Source organism: Eriocheir sinensis, chromosome 34, assembly GCF_024679095.1.
Source record: "Eriocheir sinensis breed Jianghai 21 chromosome 34, ASM2467909v1, whole genome shotgun sequence".
NCBI classification, from domain to species: Eukaryota; Metazoa; Arthropoda; class Malacostraca; order Decapoda; family Varunidae; genus Eriocheir; species Eriocheir sinensis.
In genome coordinates, this window is record NC_066542.1 from 6,072,163 (window position 1) to 6,094,466 (window position 22,304).

A 22,304-nucleotide genomic window follows, 5' to 3' on the forward strand; every position below is an offset into this window, starting at 1 on the left:
TTTGAACTCGCGGTATTATTGTATTGCGAGAGTCGGGGTTCCAGTATTATACATGATTAGCTTTCCTCTGATGTATAAAGGCCCGGGTGTGATTTCCTCTGATTACGCGGAAGTCACTGGCGTATGTTGCGTTACGTTGGGGGGGAGTTGAGGGGGTGAGGGGTGTGGGTGGGGTGTGGGATGATGTGAAGAGTGGGACCTCGCGTGCTTGGATACGTAGGCTGAGTGCTTGTGTGTGTGTGTGGGGGGGAGGAGGTTAGTGTGTGTGTGTGTGTGTGTGTGTGTGTGTGTGTGTGTGTGTGTCCGCCTCCCCTACACACACACACACACACACACACACACACACACACCATCAACATAATGTCTCTGATTAGCAAGGACATGTTTGGAGCCAGACTGGTGTGCTTAAGAAAGAAAAAAAAAACACAAGGTAAGAAATCTAGGAAATACTCTTAACATTATAGACTCAAGGTTACAACAACAACAACAACAACAACAACAACAACTTCTAAAATACAACACCAACGACTTAATTAGATACGTCGATCGTGCTGAGCCTTGTAAAGCAACACTAACCTATAGACAATATATTAAAGATGAGTCGCCTTCCCTTGCCTAACTCTACGTCTTCTGTTTGCCCGAAGTGGAGAAAATTAGGTGAAGAGAAAGGAAAATGAAGCCAATTGTAGGACGGACTGACGAGAGAGAGAGAGAGAGAGAGAGAGAGAGAGAGAGAGAGAGAGAGAGAGAGAGAGAGAGAGAGAGAGAGAGAGAGAGACCCACACCCATTCAATCATCTCGGATAATATTTGTAGAGGAGAAAAAAAATATATGTAAAGTAGAGCAAACAGCGAACACACACACACACACACACACACACACACACACACACACACACACACACACACACACACACACACACACACACACACACACAGACGGATAGACAGACAGATAGACAGACAGAGAAATAGGTAGGAAAATAGATAAAGAGAGAGAACAAACAGACAGACAGACAGACAGACAAACGGGAAAATGCCATAAACAGAGGTGGATCATCCTGCTTTGATCTTTAAAATGCGTATCAGACGAGGATAAGCTACGAGAGGAAGCTTAACCTTGATGTAAAACCATATACGGAGGTCTTCGATAATATGTTCTCTTGGAGTTTTAATGTTCATTGCGTGACCTAATAAAAATAAATGCAGATGATAACTATCTCTTAACTTAATGTGTTGGTGTGTGATGGTGTGGGTGTAAATGCAGACGTTCTTACACATAGTTAATGATACAATACGTTGAAACTACCGACTTTTGCATTAGTATTACGTTGAAACAACCTTATTTTTGCGCTAAATACTTCGGTTTATTACTAGGGCTCTTGACCCGAGCTAATGAAGGGTACGTTCAAGTGTTCCGGGCGATACTCAGAGGCTGAAACCACGCATTAGATGTCTGGCGATGCGTCTGTGCAGGGTAATCATATTCACGCATGTGTTTGGACGTTTTAAAATTATGGCCTTCCGGAAGAGAGAGAAATCATAAACGGAGGGAAAAGGTTAAAAGAGGAACTGTACCTACTGCTGTTATGGATTTATAGATGAGGTTTTGAGAAGGAAAGGAGGAAGGAAGCAAGGAAAGGATGGTGAATGGAAGTAGATGAGGTTTTGAGAAGGAAAGGAGGAAGGAAGCAAGGAAAGGATGGTGAATGGAAGTAGATGAGGCTCTGAGAAGGAAAGAAGGAAGGAAGCAAGGAAAGGATGGTGAATGGAAGTAGATGAGGCTTTGAGAAGGAAAGGAGGAATGAAGCAAGGAAAGGATGGTGAATGGAAGGAAGGAAGGAAAGAAGGAAAAAATGAAAGAAAGAAGCAATTAAAGGAAGAGCAAAATAAGGAATCAGAGAGAGATGATTAATATTTGATACCATAATAATGTCTCAGTGATAGATGCTTATAAGAGGAGGTGAAGACGTTGTATAAAATGTGTGGGGGATAAATAAAAACCTATTGGAGGTATTTTTCTCTAATAATAGTGTTACCTGGCTGTAGTGGTGATGATGAGGGCAGTAGCTTTGGTGATGAAGGTGGTGGTGGTGAGGATAACACTATTGAGATGGTTTAGAACGTTACTTGATTGTAGTGTTTTGTGTTAGTCATACCATTAGTTCTCGTGATGTGGGAGTGGTGATTGTCGTTGTGATGAGTACAGTAGTTTTGGTGATGAGGGTGATGGTGAGGATAGCTATATTGAGATGGTTTAGAACGTTACTTTATTGTAGTGTTTTGTGTTAGTGATACCATTAGTTCTGGTGATGTGGGAGTGGTGACTGGTGGTGATGAGTACAGCAGTTTTGGTGATGAGGGTGATGGTGAGGATAGCTATATTGAGATGGTTTAGAACGTTACTTTATTGTAGTGTTTTGTAGTAGTAATAGCATTAGTTCTGGTGACTGTGGTGGTGATGAGGGTGGTGTTGGTGATAGTGGTAGTGATAGCATTAGTAATAGTGGTGATGGTGGTGGTGGCGGCGGTGCGGCTAACAATAATGAGGTGGTTTTGAAAGGTATTTGGGGAGCGCGAAAGATGAGCTTACACCTGCCAGGTAAATATACTCACCTGATTAATGTTTGCTCTTGATTACCGGTGGTCTGCGGAGGGTGTATGGTGATGCTGCGGGTGTGTGTGTGTGTGTGTGTGTGTGTGTGTGTGTGTGTGTGTGTGTGTGTGTGTGTGTGTGCGTGGATTGGATATCTAGCTCATTATTACTATTTATTTTTTGTGTTTGTTGTTGTTGTTATTTTTAGTTGTATTGTCATTATCATTCTTATTAGTAGTATAAAATTTGTCACGAGCCATTACCTAGAGAGGACTGGTGTGTGTGTGTGTGTGTGTGTGTGTGTGTGTGTGTGTGTGTGTGTGTGTGTGTGTGTGGATTGGGTATCATTAATTCATTGTTTTATTTTTATTTTTCTGATATTATTTTTAGTAGTATTGTCATTATGATTCTTATTAATATTACAACATAATCATCATCATTCTTCTAAACTCTTCTTTTTTTTTTCTTTTTTTTTGAAGCAATGATTAGCGGGCTTTTTTTCTCATTATTATTGTCATTATTGTTATTATTATTATTATTATTATTATTATTATTGTTATTATTATTATTATTATTATTATTATTATTATTATTATTATTATTATTATTATTATTATTATTATTATTATTATTATCTGCCTTTGAGCTGCTTCCTCTCCTGTAAACAAAGCTAGTAATAAGTGTTGATAAAATGAGAATAATGACAAAAACAACGAAAACAACATCATCTTCATTTTCGCCAATATCATCATCATCATCATCAAGAGAGGTCAGGTTTCGCTACACACATCATCGACTTTCCTCAGACACGTCGCTGCACCAGGCTCGCCGACGCATCCCTAATCACCTTAATGAATAAATCTATAAGCTAACACACGTATTCAGGTCAGCTCCTGGTCGTAAGGGGCGTGACGAGAGCGCTAACAAGAGGCTTCTGATCTTCCTTCCTCGCTTCTACTACTACCCCTAAAAATGCCCACAACTCTTACGAAAGCCTTGTCAAATGTGTGCTTGGGGCGGTTAGTCGTCTTAGCGGCCTTGGGAAATTGTAATAAATGGAGCTCGGTGCGTGTATGGCTCTAATGGGTGTTATTTTAGGTTGATGGCACAGAAGAAGCGTCAAACTGCCACCAAGGTCCTAAAACTACCCCTAAAAAGGAAGTTCTTTGCGTGTATGGTTGTAATGGGTGTTCTCTTACGTTGATGGCACAGAAGAAGCGTCAAACAGCCACCATGGTCATAAAACTACCCTTAAAAATGCCCACAACTCCTATGAAAGCCTTGTCAAATGTGTGCTTGGGGTTAATGGGTGTTCTCTTAGGTTGATGGCACAGAAGAAGGGTCAAACTGCCACCAGGGTCATAAAACTACCCTTAGAAATGCCCACAACACCTACGAAAGCCTTGTCAAATGTGTGCTTGGGGTTAATGGGTCTTCTCTTAGGGTGATGGCACAGAAGAAGGGTCAAACTGCCACCAGGGTCATAAAACTACCCTTAGAAATGCCCACAACACCTACGAAAGCCTTGTCAAATGTGTGCTTGGGGTTAATGGGTGTTCTCTTAGGTTGATGGCACAGAAGAAGAGTCAAACAGCCACCAGGGTCATAAAACTACCCTTAAAAATGCTCACAACTCCTACGAAAGCCTTGTCAAATGTGTGCTTGGGGTTAATGGGTGTTCTCTTAGGTTGATGGCACAGAAGAACAGTCAAACTACCCTTAAAAATGCTCACAACTCCTACGAAAGCCTTGTCAAATGTGTGCTTGGGACGGTTGATCTTCTCTGCGGCCTTGGGAAATGGTAATATAGGGAACTTGGTAGGTTTGATAATAAGAAACAAAGGCTTGGTAGGGCGCTTGTCACACCCTTACGCCGGTTACATTATTCATGCATTTTTTTTCTCTCCTCGCACACAGGTAAGCCGGCAGCCGCTCCGCCCAGGTGTGAATGTGTTACCTGGCAGACGCTCCTCCTCCCCTCCCCTCCACCTGTCCTTCACAAGGCTTGGATGCCCTCCGTTAGTGCTTGGTTTTGTGTTTTAGAAGTAGACTTTTTTTGTAGAGTTTATTTATTTATTTTATTTATTTATTTATTTATTTTTGCTGCAAGGGAGAAATTAGTTTGTTTTGATTGTTTTTCTTCCATATTCTTGTCTTCTTTTTCCTGTTTTTTTTTTTTTACTGGAAGAAAGAAATTGGTTTGTTTTGATTGTTTTTCTTCCTATTCTTGTCTTCTTTTTCCTGTTTTTTTTTTTACTGGAAGAAAGAAATTGGTTTGTTTTGGTTGTTTTTCTTCCATATTCTTGTCTTCTTTTTCTTGTTTTTGTTTTTTTACTGGAAGAAAGAAATGAGTATGTTTTAATTGTTCTTCCATATTCTTGTCTTCTTTTTCCTGTTTTATTTTTACTGGAAGAAAAAAATTAGTTTGTTTTAATTGTTCTTCCATATTCTTGTCTTCTTTTTCTTGTTTTTGTTTTTTTACTGGAAGAAAGAAATTAGTTTGTTTTGATTTTTCTTCTTCCATATTCTTGTCTTCTTTTTCCTGTTTTTTTTTTTTTTACTGGTAGAAAGAAATTAGTTTGTTTTAATTGGTCTTCTTCCACATTCTTACCTTCCTTTTTTTTCGCTGCATGGAGGAAATAAGTTTGTTTTAATTGGTCTTCTTCCACATTCTTACCTTCCTTTTTTTCTGTTTGTTTGTTTAATACTGGACGAAATTCATCGGTCTTGGTTTTAATTCTTACTTTGCTTCCTTTACTTACTTACTTTAATTCTTACCCTACTGGTTTTTTTATTGTTTGTTTATTTACTCAGTTCATAATTTGGTTGGAGAAGAGGACCTGTTTATTGTAGGGAGTTTCAAGTGTTTAGTGATTTCTCTTTTTTCGTCTCTTCAAAAAACACACTCACTGATTTCACTTAAGTAGAGAAAAGTAGAGAGAAAGAGCATTGTTATCAGGTCCCACTTTATAGACTGTCTGCAGAAATTAATGTCTATGTAGTTAAGCTTTTTTTTTCTTCGGTGTAGCTCAAATTATAATGTGTGTTGAAAATTGTTGGTGTAATACGTTGTGACCAAAGAGCAGAAAAAAATAAGGCTTCGAATTTCCTTAACCCCAAGGACAGAGCCACGCCCACACACACACACACACACACACACACACACACACACACACACACACACACACACATACCATAGCATTATCGTTCTTTTATTCCTAACATATATATAATTCTTGCTGTGATTTTTTTTATGCGAATGTTGATTGTCTTCTCTCAATGTCTGATTCTTTCTTTTTTTTTATCCTCGGTTTCTCATTTCACTGTTGTTTTTATTCTCATTCTCATTATTATTATTATCATTATTATTATTATTATTATGAGTGTTTTTTCACGCTCATGGCCCAGAAGAAGAGTCAGCCTACCACCAGGGTCATAAAACTACCCCTGAAAATAAACGCAACTCCCGCGAAAGCAAATATGAGTGTGCTTGGGCGCTGGAAATTGGGTCAGTATTCTCACACGCTTCTGCCTCAAACATCAACTATTTCCAAAGGCCAAAAAGGAGATAAATCGGGTTATAATGAGTGTTTCTCCACGTTCACGGTACAGAAGAAGGGTCAACCTACCACCAGGGTCATAAAACTACCCCTGGAAATGCCCACAACTCCCGCGAAAGCCTTGTCAAATGTGTGTGTCTGCGCGCCGAAATGTTTTTAAGAGTGCTGGGATAATAGTTTCATGAGGGTCGGCTGGTGGCTCGCGGCGACGGGCTTGTTTCACGCGGCGCTTCCAGTATTCAGCGGAGGCGGCGGCTGAGCGCGAGGCAAACTGAGGTCAAGGATTTCTTTGCCGCGTAGAGAGAGAGAGAGAGAGAGAGAGAGAGAAGAGGAAAGAAGAGAAGAAGAGAAGAAGAGAAAAGAAGAGGAAAGAAGACAAGGGAAAAAGAGGAGAAAATAACAGGAAAAAAGAGGAAATAAGAGAAAAAGAGAGAGAAAGAGAGAAGAGAAGAGAGGAGATAGAAAGAAAGATAGAAAGACAAAGAAATAGAACAGAAAGATGTAAAAAAAGAGAAGTTAGAAAGAAAGAAAGAAAGAACAAGGGAATAGAAAGAAAATGAAAGCAAGAAAGAAAGAACAAGGGAATAGAAAGAAAATGAAAGCAAGAAAGAAAGGAGACAGAAAGAGAAAAAAAAAGAGACCAAAGAGACTGAGAGACACCAAAACCGAGACCGAGACCGAGAGAGAGAGATTGGGGTCAAAGTTTAGCGCTCCTGTCACGAAATCCAAACATAGCAGGGGATTAAACACCCACGAGTCTATATTTGGAACAGCGGCCGCAGCAGCTTATTTCCCGCGAGTGGTTCAGCGGCTTATGGTTTGGAAGCGGTGGTGGATGTTGATGGCGTTATGCTGAACACCCACACACAGAGAGAGGGAGTTGCTCCTGCCCCCCCCCCTGCGAAAATAACTAACTATACCTGCAAGAACGACATCAACAACAACAACAACAACAACAACGAAAACAACAACAAGGAGGAGAAGGAGGAGAAGGAGGAGGAGGAGGAGGAAAAAAGGAGAAGGGAAATAGGAGAAGGAAAAAAAGAAGGTAAAAAGAAAGTGAAGGAAAAAAAGGAGACGAAGGAAAAAAAGGAGGAGGAAAAAGGAGAAGAAAAAAAGAAAAAAGGAGAAAAAAAGAAGAAAAAAAAATTATGTGTGTGTGTGTGTGTGTGTGTCCTTGGGGAATATGTCCAATTTTATCTTTTTCCATTAGCAAGGCATCTAATTATCAGTGTGCGTGTGTTTGTGTGTGTGTGTGTGTGTGTGTGTGTGTGTGTGAGAGAGCAGCCACAGCAACAAGAAATACCAACAATAACAAAAACTATGAAAAAAGCAACACTAACTACAACAATCGCTACCACAACCTCACTAGCAAGAGCCGCAGCACCCTCAGCACCAGCCACTCAATCCGTGCACGGCAGCAGGCGGCGCGGTGCCTGGCCACGTGGCCCTCGCACCGGCCCGCCGCGTGCCGCCGCGCCGCCAAACTCTCGGCCGACGGGACATTCGGGCGGCAAAACTTCACACGTTTTCTCCATTTCCAAGAACGCGATTTTTATGAAGAAAGTTGATCGGCAGCCATCCGGAAAGAGAGCGGCGGACCCTTCTTGCCATCTGGAGTGCTGGAAATATCGCGGCCGTACTGACTTACAACGTGTTTGTGGACATATATTGCGTTGCCGAGTTCCGTTTCGCAGTGTGAGCTTCGGGCGAGGCTGCGAGGCGGAGACACCTGGCGGAGGAATCAATAAGCAAGTTGGTTGTCAGGGGGCGTGAACTACGCAATACTCTGCGGGAAGCGCTCGCCTCACTCCACCTCCCCTCCCTTCCCCTCTAAGCAACAGTCCTACATTCCCCTTTCCCTCACCATCCTACCGCTCTCTCCTACGGCCCCACGCTGCGTCACGCCTCCCTCTTACCCCAGCCACACGCACCCCCGCCCCTTGGAGCCTGGAAACAGAAAACAGGTCTTGAGGAGGAACAGACTGGGAGGAGGACAATCTTAGAAGGAGAGAGAGAGAGAGAGAGAGAGAGAGAGAGAGAGAGAGAGAGAGAGAGAGAGAGAGAGAGAGAGAGAGAGAGAGAGAGGTATGAGGCCGTGCAGGGATGGGGTGAGTGTGGCAGTAACAACAACAGGACTCGGAGGCAGAGAAGAACAGATGGTGAGCAGGACGCAAGAGACACAGGGACGCGACAATATTATGGAGAGAGAGAGAGAGAGAGAGAGAGAGAGAGAGAGAGAGAGAGAGAGAGAGAGAGAGAGAGAGAGAGAGAGAGAATAGCAATTAGCCTACTTATGCGGCTCTGCACTTCACTTATCGAGGTCTTGTTCTTTTTTTTTGTCACTGCGATGTTCTTTACGATACGAAGGCATATACTGTCAATTACGTATGTATGTATGTGTTTGGGGGGAGGGGGGGGGGCAGAGAGAGAGAGAGAGAGAGAGAGAGAGAGAGAGAGAGAGAGGGGTTCGGGTAACAGTTCTCTTTGTATCATTACACAGTGAAGGAAGGAAAGTCGCTTTGAGCTTTTCTCGACTCACTGAACAGAGCTGTGCAAACACTTTTTTTCCCCCTCCATTGAAAGTGTAAATACAAAAGAAGAAAAAAGAGCTTAGCGTAACAGGGAAATAAATATGTACTTCACTTTCTCTATGGAAGCTTAATACATTTTTTGTCAGTACCAATATTGATTTTCTTTGTGAATTCGCTAAGCATGTGCCTTATATTGATGTAGACTGAACCTGTGTCTATCAAATTAAATAAATAAATAAAATAAATCTTCGTTTTGAGGGACGGTAGGATGCGAAGACTGCCCCTACTGGTGTTATGGTTCCTCGTTAGTGTTCCTTTTTTTTTTTAAGTGTTGCCTACAGCGCTGGTAGGTTCTCTTGAGGCACCTCTTGGACGACCCCGGCCCGTTGTGGCGCGGGCGAATTTTATTTATAGTGGTTGCCGTGGCGTGTGACGTACTTGGTTCATGCTGCCCCCTGGTGGTTTTCTTGACCGAAGTCGCTGAAGTTAGGGTTGATTGAAGGTCTGTGCAGCTTGTGGGTAATCTTCCTCCACTCGGCGTTGGTTGAAAATTGTCAGCGTCCTTAGAGAGAGAGAGAGAGAGAGAGAGAGAGAGAGAGAGAGAGAGAGAGAGAGAGAGAGAGAGAATTACCTCCACTTTTTATACTTCGAGAGAGAAAAAAAATCCCTCTGAATATCACACTCAAGTCATTTGCTTATTCATTTCTTGCTAATACCTTTCCGTGATGAGAACAAGTTATTTCAATTCTCCCTTTCACCCGGAGTATATATTTTTTTTACCGTCCTGCTGATCCGTCTTCTGAAAATGTGAAAGTTCTGTTTATTCTGTTACCTTTTGAATTTCCGCGAAGAAGGGAGAGTCTCATTTTTACGCGTCTCCCACCCGCTGCTGCCCCCCCCCCCCCCCGTTAGGCGCTCTCATCGGAAGGCGCGCGAGGGGGGAAAAAAAGTAAGTCCTAAAAATATTGGTAAGAAACGGAGGAAATTAAGAGATGCAGGAGGATGTCGCTAATTTCCTCTCGACGTGGGGGAAAGGTTTATAATTTTTTTCCACGTAATGGTTCCTATAGCTGCTGCAGAAGGGAGGGAGGGGGGGTGGAGGGGAAGGAGGCGAGTGAGCAAGGGACGCAGAAGAGAGGAGGGGAGTGTGTGTGTGTGTGTGTGTGTGTGTTTAGCGCCTCTCCACCATCACAACCACCACCACCACCACCATCTCCACCTCCACTACTAATAACCCCTCCTTTCCCTCCCCCCTCTCTACTCCACCACCAATACTAAACCCCAACATCACCACTACCAACACCAATACTACTATCATCACCACTACCACCACCACTAACATCACTTCTAACCCCACCATCACTAGTAACCACCACCACCACAACCACCATCACTACCACTACTATTTCCACCTCCACCAGTAAAACCACCAATTCTATCCTCACTCCCCCCACCAACACCACTACTACAACCCCCCCCACCACCACCATTACCACCAACACTATATACTACTTTCCCCTCCACTACTACCACTGCTATCCAAACCATTACCACTACCATTACAATCTTACTCCACTGCCATCACCACCACCACTCCATAAGTACACACATGCATATAGCCTTACACAAGCTCACCACACTCACCTCACCTCACGCACAAAGAGCTTCAGGACATTCAGACCAGGCTCCCGCCCGCCCGCCCCCCTGCTGCAGCCTCGGTTGTAATTGAATGGGCGGCTGATGTTTCTTTGTGCGCCCCTCAAAGATTCATGGCCCCTCGCCCTTGGCTGTCGGGGCGCGGGACAGCACAGAGAGGGTGCGGTCGTGGGGTGAGGAGGTGCGTTATGCAGCAGTTACTCAGAAGCGGATTGTCGCGAACACGGCCTGGCCAGCGACGGACTCTGCATTTGGAAGAAACGTTAAGTGAACCTGCGTGACTGGACAGGGCAAATAGGCAGGGGAGAGGGACATAAAGAGAGAGAAAAGAGGGAGAGCTGGAACTGGTGGCGATGATCGGAATGAAAAAGAAAACAAAAACATACACGGGCATTAGGACGAACTGTGAATTTGGGAGAGGCATTAAGTGAACCTGCGTGACTGGACAGGGCAAATAGGCAGGGAGCAGGGACGTAAAGGAGAGAAAGAAGAGAGAGAGGTGAGAGGGAAGTAGTCAAAAGAGAAAGAAGATGGGGAAGTAAGAGAGAAGTAAAGTAGGGAGAGAAAAAGAGGGAGAGAGGTAATAGGGAGTAAACGTTGAGAGAAAGAAGGATAGGTGAAAGAAGTGAAGTTAAAAGAGAAAGAAGTGGGAGAAGTAAGGGAGAAGTAAAGTAGGGAGAGAAAAAGAGGAAACGGCGAGAGAGAAGTGAGGCAGGGAGAGAAAGAAGAGGGAGAGATGAGAGAAAAGTAAAGTAGGGAGAGAAAAAGAGGAAACGGCGAGAGGGAAGTGAGGCAGGGAGAGAAAGAAGAGGGAGAGATGAGAGAAAAGTAAAGTAGGGAGAGAAAAAAGAGGAAACGGCGAGAGGGAAGTGAGGCAGGGAGAGAAAGAAGAGGGAGAGATGAGAGAAAAGTAAAGTAGGGAGAGAAAAAAAGAGGAAACGGCGAGAGGGAAGTGGAGAAGGGAGAGAAAGAAGAGGGAGAGATGAGAGAAAAGTAAAGTAGGGAGAGAAAAAGAGGAAACGGCGAGAGGGAAGTGAGGTAGGGAGAGAAAGAAGAGGGAGAGATGAGAGAAAAGTAAAGTAAGGAGAGAAAAAAAGGAAACGGCGAGAGGGAAGTGAGGTAGGGAGAGAAAGAAGAGGAAGAGACGAGAGAAAAGTAAAAAGGGAGAGAAAAAGAGGAAACGGCGAGAGGGAAGTGAGGCAGGGAGAGAAAGAAGAGGAAGAGATGAGAGAAAAGTAAAGTAGGGAGAGAAAAAGAGGAAACGGCGAGAGGGAAGTGAGGTAGGGAGAGAAAGAAGAGGAAGAGATGAGAGAAAAGTAAAGTAAGGAGAGAAAAAAAGGAAACGGCGAGAGGGAAGTGAGGTAGGGAGAGAAAGAAGAGGAAGAGATGAGAGAAAAGTAAAGTAAGGAGAGAAAAAAGAGGAAAAGGCAAGAGGGAAGTGGAGAAGGGAGAGAAAGAAGAGGGAGAGATGAGAGAAAAGTAAAGTAGGGAGAGAAAAAGAGGAAGAGGCAAGAGGGAAGTGGAGAAGGGAGAGTAAGAAAAGAGGGAGAGATGAGAAGAAAATAAAGAGAGAAAGAAAGAAAAAAAGAAAATGAGAGGAAATTGAAGTTAAGAGAGAAGAAAGCGAAAAAGAGAGAGAGAGCTGGATATGATGCTAATGACCTGCATGAAAAACTAAAAAAAATCCCCAAAACATATAACCACACATAAGATCCAACCCTGCGAATCATGCAAGAGAGAACACGAGAGAGGGAGAGAGAGTGGAGGAGGATCCAACTCTGTGCTAACGAACACACTTTAGGAACCCACTTGCCATCTAACATACATAATAACCTAATAGTCTTACACGGGATAACCAAGAGGAGTGAGAGGCTGCATGGGTGGGGTAGGCGAGGCTCAGACACTTCACGGCCAGGCAATTCGTGCAGGCTTTGAGGGGTTGGTTGGTCCAGGCGAAGCTCACATAACTAACGGGGCCGGAGATTAAATTCGAGACCGCCTTGTTTTTAGACTTAAGGGCGGGGCGCGGGTGTCAGGGCCTTAGATAATAGGTGCTTTGATAGTGTGTGTGTGCCGCCTCCTGCTGCCTCCTACGCGCGGCCCACGACTCCTGTTAGTAATTGAAGGGTCGCCCACCGTTACTTAAAGAGTATAAAGATTTGATGATAGCAGAGAGAGAGAGAGAGAGAGAGAGAGAGAGAGAGAGAGCGAGAGCGAGAGAGAGAGAGAGAGAGAGAAGGAAAGGAGGAATGTAAAGGAAAGCAAGGAAGAGAAGAGAAAAGGGGATAACCAGTGTAAAGGAAAAGGAAAGAATTTGAAGTAGGAGAAGGAAAGGAAAGGGGTATGGAGAGCGAGAGAGCGAGAGCAAGAGAGCGAGAGCGAGAGATAGAGCGAGAGCGGGAGAGTTGAGATGCATTGTAAAGTTACCGGAGAAAGTTAATCAGCTGCTGGTCTCACAAGGGGATGCAAAGAGCGACACCAAAGCAAACTTGCACTGGCGACGGGAAGGGAAGGGAAGGGGGCGGGGTGTGACGGGGGGGGGAGGACGGGGGAGAACAATGTGGGGCGGGGGCGTGCGAACCGTCTCCCCGCGGTCACCTGAGACGGACAACTGCTTCCCCCTCACAGCCGCGTGTTTTCCAGCTCCCCGGATGACATTGCTTCCCTCAGGAGCCACGCCAAACACTACCGGGCCGCCCCTGCAACGCTGAAGGGATGGGGTGAGGGAAGGGTGATGTGGAGACGGGTGGGGTGAAGGGAGGGTGATGTGAAGGGAGTATGGGGGGAGAATGTTGATTTGTAGGGGAGACGGGGTGATGGGGGATGTGAAGGAAGGATGGGGTGAGGGGAAGATGATGTTTAGTGGAGCGGGATGAGAGGAGTGACAGTATTGGGGATGGGATGAGGGGAGGAAGGGATGAGGGTAGGAATAGATGAGGGGAGAAGCAGATAAGGGGAGGACAAGGAGTAAGGTGAGGGAAGGAATAAGGATTGGGGAGGTATAGGTAAGAGGTAGGACGTAGGAGGTGAAGGAGAACAGGGTGAGGGAAGAACAGTAGGGGAAGGAGGGACAGAGTTGAAGGGAAGTACAGGGGAAGGGGTAGACAGGGGTGAAGCGAGGAAAGGGTGAAAGGGGGAGACAGGGTGAAGAAGAATATGGTAAGGGAGGGAGAGGGAGGGAGGGAGGGAGAAGAAGAGAGAGGGAAACAGAGTCGTAATTTAAGTATTAAGTCAAATGGTCAACACTTCCAGAACCACCCCCTCCCCTCCTCTTCCTCCCTTACTTTTTTATCTCCCTCTCCCTTCCCCCCTCCTCCTCCCTCTCCTTCTCCTCCCTGGTAGCCGTGGGGAGGGGCGGCGAGAGAGAAGCTGGCGATAAGTGTGGCGATAATGAGAACGAGCGGCAAGGGGGCGATGAGAAGAGGGGGAAAAAAAGCGAAAAAAAAGCAAATGGACCTTTTTTACAAGTTTCATGGTGGATCTTTTTCGTTGTGGGTGTGGTGTATTTTTTTATATTCCGGCCGTCGATATAAATTGTGTACACTGTTATCGGGGTTTGGTGAGAGGAAATTTGTGTTCAGATATGTAACCGTTGTGTTGTGAGCAGAAAATTATGATTCAGAGGGAGAATACGATAGGGAGGGAGAGGGATTTAAAAGGGAGGATATGGATGGGGAGGGATATAAGTAGGAGGGATATGAGAGAGAGGGAAAGGGATCTGATAAAAAGGGCGTATGAAAGGGAGGGAAGGGATAGGATAGGGAGGAAAGGGATTGGATTTGAAACGGTAGGTCGCTGTTGCTGTTGTCGTTCGTGTCGTTGTTGTTATTGGTGACAGAACGGGGTAAGGGAGGACAGGGGTGAAAGAGGGACAGAGGTGAAAGAGGGACAGGGGTGAAGGAGGGACAGGGGTGAAAGACGGGACAGGATGAAGGAGGGACAGGGGTGAAGGAGGGACAGGGGTGAAGCAGGGGACAGGATGAAGGGGAGGCAAGGTGAAGGAGGATATGCTGTTGTTGTTGTTGTTGTTTTTGCTGTTGCTGTTGTTGTCGTTGTTGTTGTTGTTGTTGATGGTGGTGGTGGTGGTGGTGGTGTCGCCGCGGTCACACTCTGATAAAAATAGAAGGCAATTAATTCTATGTGTAACGCGCTTTTAAAATATTCGATCACATGAGGCTTTGGATGTCTATTATTACCATCAGCCTGTACTGCGCATCTGCCCCCCCCCCCCCCATAAACACTCACACACACACACACACACACACACACACACACACACACACACACACACACACAGAGGAAGATGATGGGGCAGAGAAAAGAAGAAAATTAGAGAAACCAAAAGAAAACACAAGTCAAAAAGCGAAGGAGAAGGAACAAAGAAACAAAAAAAAGAGAGAAAAGGTCAGGAAAAACACACACACACACACACACACACACACACACACACACACACACACACACACACACACACACAGAGGCCACCACTAATATGCGCGGGATCCCTGGCATCAAGGAGCGTGTAGCTGGCCATTATGGAGCCACAAGTGTCAACAGTCGCCTTTCAACACCTGATCCCGCTATGGAAATGACGATCGAGTTTTTTACCGCTCACGAAGCCGAACAGTCCCGCTGATTGGGGGTGATTACCGACCGCCGCTGCCACCCCGCCGTAGTTTACTATGTGTAGATTGTAGGGGGGGAGGGGGAGTAGGTACGTGTGTGTGTGATGGGGGGTGAAGTAGTTGCAAGTGTGTCTGTGAGGGGGGGGGGGGGGGGGAGGAGTAGGTATGTGTGTGTGTGTTTGTGTGACTGTGTGTGTGTCGCTAGGTGGCTGTGTGCATTTAGGGTACGAGTTGGTAGATCATTGGATGTGCATTTATTGATGGAAAAAGGATTACCGACCTATTAAAAGCCAAAAATCACTCGTCCAAAACCCCTCGTGAGTGCCCCCTGATGGACGAGTCGGCAAGCGTTGACACAGTGAAAATGTGACGAGGAATCCATTGACTTCATTACTCGGAAAAAAGATTAAAATCAATGAAACTGAATGTGCTTGTGATATTGTACTGATGAGAATAAAAAGTAATGTAGGTGTTCTGCAGGGGGAAGGGAAGAGTCAGCATCAAGCGAAGTAGTGACTCGGCGATGGCTTAATTTGGAGAAAAAAAGAAAAAAACATTCCGTACATGTTACCTCGTGGGAATTAAAAAAAATATATGCTTTATCTTTTTTTTTAGGTGGGTGGCGTCGCGAGGTGAATCCGCCGCGCTGAGGCCAGACGGAAAGGGTGACGGATGAGCCTAGCGCGGGCTGCCTCACGACCATTGCAGCCTCCAGACGACTCGCTGACTCACGGGGCTGCCTCCGCGCCCGTGTGTCTGGCTGGCCTAGGGCAGGAGGGGGATGTACTGGCGCGAGTGGGTAGCCGTGAAGTCGTTGTGTGGAAAGCCTGATAGACTGTGAAGATGAAACAGTCAATCCGTTACAATTCTCGGACGATTTTTATTATCGCACCACCGCGGACCGGCCAGTTATATTCGCCCCGATGGTTGCGTGGTCAGTCTGCGGGCGCGGTGTCCTGAAGCAAACTGACAATCACCCTCACCAACGAGTGGCCGAAGACTACCCTACATGTCCTAATGACCGCCCATCAACCCTTACTCTGGCGAAGCTCTCTGGAGACGATCAAAGATGAGTTCCGGGGGGCAGCATAAGCCAGGCAAAAGGGCGCCACTATAAACACTTACCTGCGCCACTAATGGGCTGGGACCGACAAGCAGACCTGATCAAGAAAGCATACCGATGATTTATATATATACACAGGCCGAACGTAATAAAAAGACTCCCCTGTGTGTGTGTGTGTGAGTGTGAGTGTGTGTGTATGAGAGAGAGAGAGAGAGAGAGAGAGAGAGAGAGAGAGAGAGAGAGAGAGAGAGAGAGAGAGAGAGAGAGAGAGAGAGAGAGAGAGAGAGAGAGAGAGAGAGAGAGAGAGAGAGAGAGAGAGAGAGAGAGAGAGAGAGAGAGAGAGAGAGAGAGAGAGAGAGAGAGAGAGAGAGAGAGAGAGAGAGAGAGAGAGAGAGAGAGAGAGAGAGAGAGAGAGAGAGAGAGAGAGAGAGAGAGAGAGAGAGAGAGAGAGAGAGAGAGAGAGATGGCTTGATCAGATATGCCGAATGAAAATTATAGTGACCAATTTAGTAACACTATTAATATGCAATCAAATGGCCTTCATTCGGTGTTAACGCCTGACATCGGTGACGGACGGGTTCATGATTACCTAAAATAATTCCACCAGTCTGTAAATATCATAAGCCGGGTAGTAAGACTCACCACAGTCCCTTTAAATGCGCTAAATGAGAGTCAAGTGATATAATTGCCATCTATCTTTCTATTGATCGATGGGGCTATCTAGCTGTCTATGTCTATAACCATTTGATAACTGTTAATCTATTTCCACCTGGTTGTATGCCTGTATAAGTATGTTCCTTCTTAACTGTTTATATGACAACACTTCAGCCTCTATACACACAATCTAACCCACCCCATTCTTCCTCTCTCCTCACACCATATACCACTTCACCCCACTTCACCCCACTTCACTACACACTCCCAACCTCCCCTTTCCACGTCACCCTACCCCCACACACCTACCAACCATCCCCCACCATTCCCCTCCCCACCTTTTCCTCCTCTTTCCCCTTCAGTTCATTTCTCTGGGCAATATCTCACTTCTGTTCGTTTTATTATTTTCAGATTTGTTTACCCTGAAAAAAAGAAAGGCGGGGGAAAGGGAGAGGGAGAAAACCCGTAACATGAACGCGGCGTATCTGGCTGGGGTATAAAAGCTGTGTATTTGAGATGTCACTACCAAACGGGGCATCAAAGGAAGGGCTCATATTGTTTCTTTCTCTCTGTGTGTTTGTGTATATATAGACGGGTTTTTACTCCTAGCCTTTTACCTGCGTGTGATGGGTTTGCGAGGTAGCCAGGTAGGTAAGGTGGATAGGTGGGTCGGTACGTGGATCACCTCCCCACCCAACCCCTCCTCCTCCTCTTCATTTTCTTCCTCCTCTTCTTCCTCCTCCCTATAGGTTGGTACACAGATGCCCTTCCCCACCCAACCCCCTCCTCCTCTTCTTTCTCCTCTTCTTCTTCCCCCTCTTCCTCCTCCTATAGGCTGGTACACGGATACTCTTCCCCACCCAACCCCCTCCTTCTCCTCCTCCTCTTCTTCTTTCCCCTCTTCTTCCTCCCAATAGGTTGGTACACGGATCCCCTTCCCACCCAACCCCTCCTCCTCTTCTTCAATAGTCTTCTTTCTCCTCCTTCGTCACTTCCTTTCCTTCTCTTCGTTATCTTGTATTTCCCTTCTCCTCTTCCTCTTCCTCCTCCTCCTAGTCTTCCTCTTCCCCCGTTCTTCTTTCCTCTTATTCTGAATCTTCCTCTTCAATTATCTGTCTTCCTAGAACGTCTCTTTCGTATACCTATTTCCTCCTCCTCCTCCTCCTCCTCCTCCTCCTTCTACTTTCTCTTACTTTCTCTCCTCCCTATTCTCCTACTTCCCTACTTTCCTTCCCTTGCTTCTACTTCTCCCGCTTTCCAAATCCTTCCTCCATATACCCATCTCCCCTTCTCACCCTCATCCTCCTTTTTCTCCCCTCTCTCCCACCTATCCTCCCTGCTTCCTTTCCTCCCTATCCCTCCTTCCTGCCCATTCCCACATTCCTTCTTTTCTCCTTTCTCTCCCATCTATTCTCCGTGCTCCCTTATACCTCCCTTCTCTTCCTGCTTTCTCTCCCTTCCCAGAACTCTCTCTCCTCGCCTTTGGTCGCGTCAGCTGCTGCGAAATGAGATCGGGTGCCTGAAAAGAGCGTGTCCTGTCCGTTTCTCTTTGGCTGTTTACCCCGGGGCGTCGCGAACCGGGAGGAGGAGGAAGAGAAACAGGACGAGAAAGAAATGGGATTGGAAAAGAGAAATTATGAAGGAAAAGAATGCGAAGCGAGTGAAGGAGAACGAGTCAAAGAAATGGGATTGGAAAAGAGAAATTATGAAGGAAAAGAATGCGAAGCGAGTGAAGGAGGACGAGTCAAAGAAATGGGATTGGAAAGAAGGAGAAATCACGAACCGGGACGGGAGGAGGAGGAAGAGAAACAGGACGAGAAAGAAATGGGATTGGAAAAGAGAAATCATGAAGGAAAAGAATGCGAAGCGAAGTGAAAGAAGACGAGGAAGAAACGGTATTGGAAAAGAGAAATTATGAAGGAAAAGAAAGTGAAGCGAAGTGAAAGAAGACGAGGAAGAAACGGTATTGGAAAAGAGAAATTGTGAAGGAAAAGAAAGGGAAGCGGAGTAAAAGAGGAGGAGGAAGAAACGGTATTGGAAAAGAGAAATTGTGAAGGAAAAGAAAGTGAAGAAATTATTATTTTTATTATTATTACTATTACACACACACACACACACACACACACACACACACACATACACACACGGCCAGTGACCACAAAAATGACGGTGCTGGTAATTGTTAAAACCGGAGGAACAAAAAAACACGACTAGAACAATCAAAGCCAACAACAACAACAACAACAACAACTCATGCGGCTGACGAGGTTCCCCCACACACAAAAAAAGACCAAAAAAAAAATGGAAATCGTCACAAACATTAAATAAAAGTTCTCTTCAGGAAGGTTAGTTAGGCCTGTCCACCCCTGTCTGTTTGTCTGTCTGTCTGTCTTTGGTTCTGTGTGTGTCTGTCTGTGTGTCTGTCTGTCTAGGGAAGGGTTGTAATAGACGTGATGAGGAAAGCGTGTTGTTGTTGTTATTGGTGGTGGTGGTGATGGTGGTGGTGATGATGGGTAGATATTTGTTTTGTTGCTTTTTCTTCCTCTTCTTCATCATCTCCTTCTTCTTCTTCTTCCTCTTCTTCCTTCTCCTTGTCGATGCAACAGCCGCCACTATTATCCGGAAGACGGGCCTTAGACGGGACGCAGACGGCGGAGAGGAGAGGGGGGGGTCAGGGAAAACACGCCCCCCTCGCCCCCCCCCCCCCAACTGCGCCTTGATGTTGTTGTTATTTTCGCGTTTCTTCAGTCCTTCCTTAACTGCTATCCACTCATGAGGTGTTTCCGTATGTCCCTCCTCATGCACTGTTGTTCCAAAGTGATGCCGTCAGCTACATCTTAACAATCTGAAGTGAAACATTTTAGTTCTGATATATTCCTCCTTTTCCGAGACGCCCCCCCATCCTCCCCCCCTACCTCCTTTACGGGGTGACCTTGTGCTGAGGGATAGAGGGAGGGAGGGAAGGAAGGAAGGTAGGCACTCGGCATTAAGTGACTTTGGTTCTCTCTGACAGCCGCTAACTTCTCTCTCTCTTCCATGCCAACTTTCTGACAGACTCTAGCGGGCGGGCGGGAGGGCGGAGGGCGTGTGTGTGCGGGCGGCGTGGAGGTGCTCTCGCTCGCTCGCCGCCGCCGCCGCCTCCCGCTTAAAAACAACAGTGTGCTCCGCTTAAAGTTTTGATGTGTTTCTCAAGTTTACTACGGCGCGGGTCGAGATGCGGCGGCTGCTTCTTCTTACCGCTGAGACGCCACCGCCGGCCCACTCATTGTCCTGCACACCCAACGCCTTGCTCCCTCCCTCCCTCCCACGCCCTTCCTCCCACGGCCTTCCTCCCTACACTCACGCCCGCCAAGAAACAAGAAAATCATGAGGTATCAGGACACCTCTCCTCCCGAAATTGACCTCTCTTTTTGGCCACTCCTTTGACCTCTATTCAGGAGCAGTAAGTAGCGGGCTTTTTTTTTATATTTTTCTTTACGCCCTTGAACTGTCTCCTTAGCTGCAAAAAAAAAGAGACAGTGAGAGAACGAGGTCATTTTATTCATACATTAAACTAGAAGACAGGCGGTGGCCGAGTGCTCAGCGTGCGGGCGTGGGCGTGGTTCGAGACCCACCTAAACACGCTACACAAAATTAACAAAGAGCCGAAAAAATTTGTAAATAGGCAAATAAATCCCCGGAGAACAACACCCACGATAAGACAGACGAAGCTACAGAGAGACGGAAGGAAGAAGAGAAGGAGGGAAGGGGTGAGAGAGAGAAAAAAAGCAATATAGAAAGGAAGAAAGAAGAGAAGGAAGGAAGGGATGAGAAAGAAAAAGCAATATAGAAAGGAAGGAAGAAGAGAAGGGAAGGGATAAGAAAGAGAAAGAAAAAAAAGCAATATAGAAAGGAAGGAAGAAGAGAAGGAGGGAAGGGATGATAAAGAAAAAAAAAAGGAATATACAAAGGAAGGAAGAAGAGAAGGAGGGAGGGGATAAGAAAGAGAAAAAAAAAGGAATATAGAAAGGAGGACGCGGTACGAGAGAAAGCGTGAGAGGAATAAGAAGGAAAACAGAAACACCGATTATAGAACGATCAAAAATGTCCCCCATCGTTCTTGCATGCCGAGGACGCTGCGGAGTTCGTCTCGGTTCGTGGGACTCGTAACGAGGCCAGACTGGACCGCACTTGGCACTCGGGACACGCGGCTCGCTAGAACTGGCGGGAAATTGAATCAAACAAGTCGGGAAGGAAGGAAGGAAGGAAGGAAGGGAGGGCGGCTGGCGGCGGCGGCGGGACGGGATGGAGCGGCGGCGGGGCGGGGCGGGACGGCGGAGATGACAGGCGAAGGGGCTGTTGAGTATTCCCCAAACTTTTTAGCGCCGCGACTTACGTGTGAAGTATTTATTGTGTATTGCCGAGAGAGAGAGAGAGAGAGAGAGAGAGAGAGGGAGGGAGGGAGGGAGGGAGAGGTATGGCTGAGCGGAGTTTCTCGTCCTGATGGCTTGAGGAACGAGGAAAAGGAGGTAAGAAAAAGGAGATGGAGAAGAAGGAAAAGGGAGAGATATGTCACAAGCACACCTCTAAAGATATATGTGTCGTCTCCATGTTCGCCATATAACGTATAGCTGTTCAGAAAGCCTTTACACACACACACACACACACACACACACACACACACACACACACCTCCTCCTCCTCTATCTCCCCCCTTCTCCATCTCCTCCTCCTCCTCCTCCTTCTTCTGCAGCCTCACCCAGCCGAATAAAAAAAAGTGACTTGGGTGATGGGAACACGGCGGAGGAGACGGAAGGAACGAAGAAGAAGGGGGAAGAAGACTCGAACTGGGGGGCAGGGGGGGAGGAGCGAGACGGTGAAAATGGGGGTAAGGGGAGGAGACGGCGGCTAAAAGGGTGTCGGCAGGGCGGCTTCGGTGAATGGGGGAGTTTTGGGAACCTATTATCTCGTTAGGGAAAGTCCCCTTCGCTTTGCCTCCCCTCCGCCGACGTCTTCTTCTTCGTGTGCTTCGCCTACGTGGAACTCAGGGATGGAAACGGCGTCTGGAAGGAGAGAGAGAGAGAGGGGGAGAGGAAGGTTGTGGGTGGATGGAGTACGAAGCGGAAGAGAGAAAAAGGGAAGACAGGAGGAAGAATGAGGAAAACAAGTGAAAGAAAGAAGAGAAAGGAAAAACAGGACTTGAGATAGGAAGAAGACAAAGTGAAAGAAACAAAGAAGAAAGGAAGACAGGAGAAGGGGAACAGGATAATGAAAGAAAGAATGGAAGATTGAAGGAAGACAGGTGAGAGAAACCCATTAGAAAGCAAAACAGAAGAAGGAAAACAGGAGAATGAAAGAAAGAATGGAAGAAAGATAGAAAGAAGAAAGACAAGTGGATGAAGTATATGGGTTGTGGATTGTCTTGTTTGTGGAGTAAGGTGGAGGGCTGGTGAAGGGTGGAGAAGGAGCTGCTGTTGAATCGAAGAATGGAAGGGTGGATGGAATGTGGAGAAAAGGGGAATGTGGAAGAAGGAAAGACGGAGAGAGTGGAAGAAACGTGCAGGAGAGAGAGACAGGAGGAAGTGGAATATGGAAGATAGGGTGGAAGGAAAGTGGAAGAAGGAAAAACAGGAAGAAT

The 22,304-nt window shown here is 46.1% G+C and overlaps 1 long non-coding RNA gene across 1 annotated transcript in view; it reads left to right on the forward strand.

Annotated features, from left to right (window-relative positions):
* LOC127006969 (uncharacterized) overlaps positions 1–16,202 on the forward strand; it is an 80,836-nt gene extending 64,634 nt beyond the window's left edge. Inside the window, exon 3 of the long non-coding RNA XR_007759995.1 lies at positions 15,586–16,202. This is a non-coding gene — a long non-coding RNA (uncharacterized LOC127006969). The remainder of the gene's footprint in view (positions 1–15,585) is intronic.
* Positions 16,203–22,304: the final 6,102 nt, after the last annotated feature.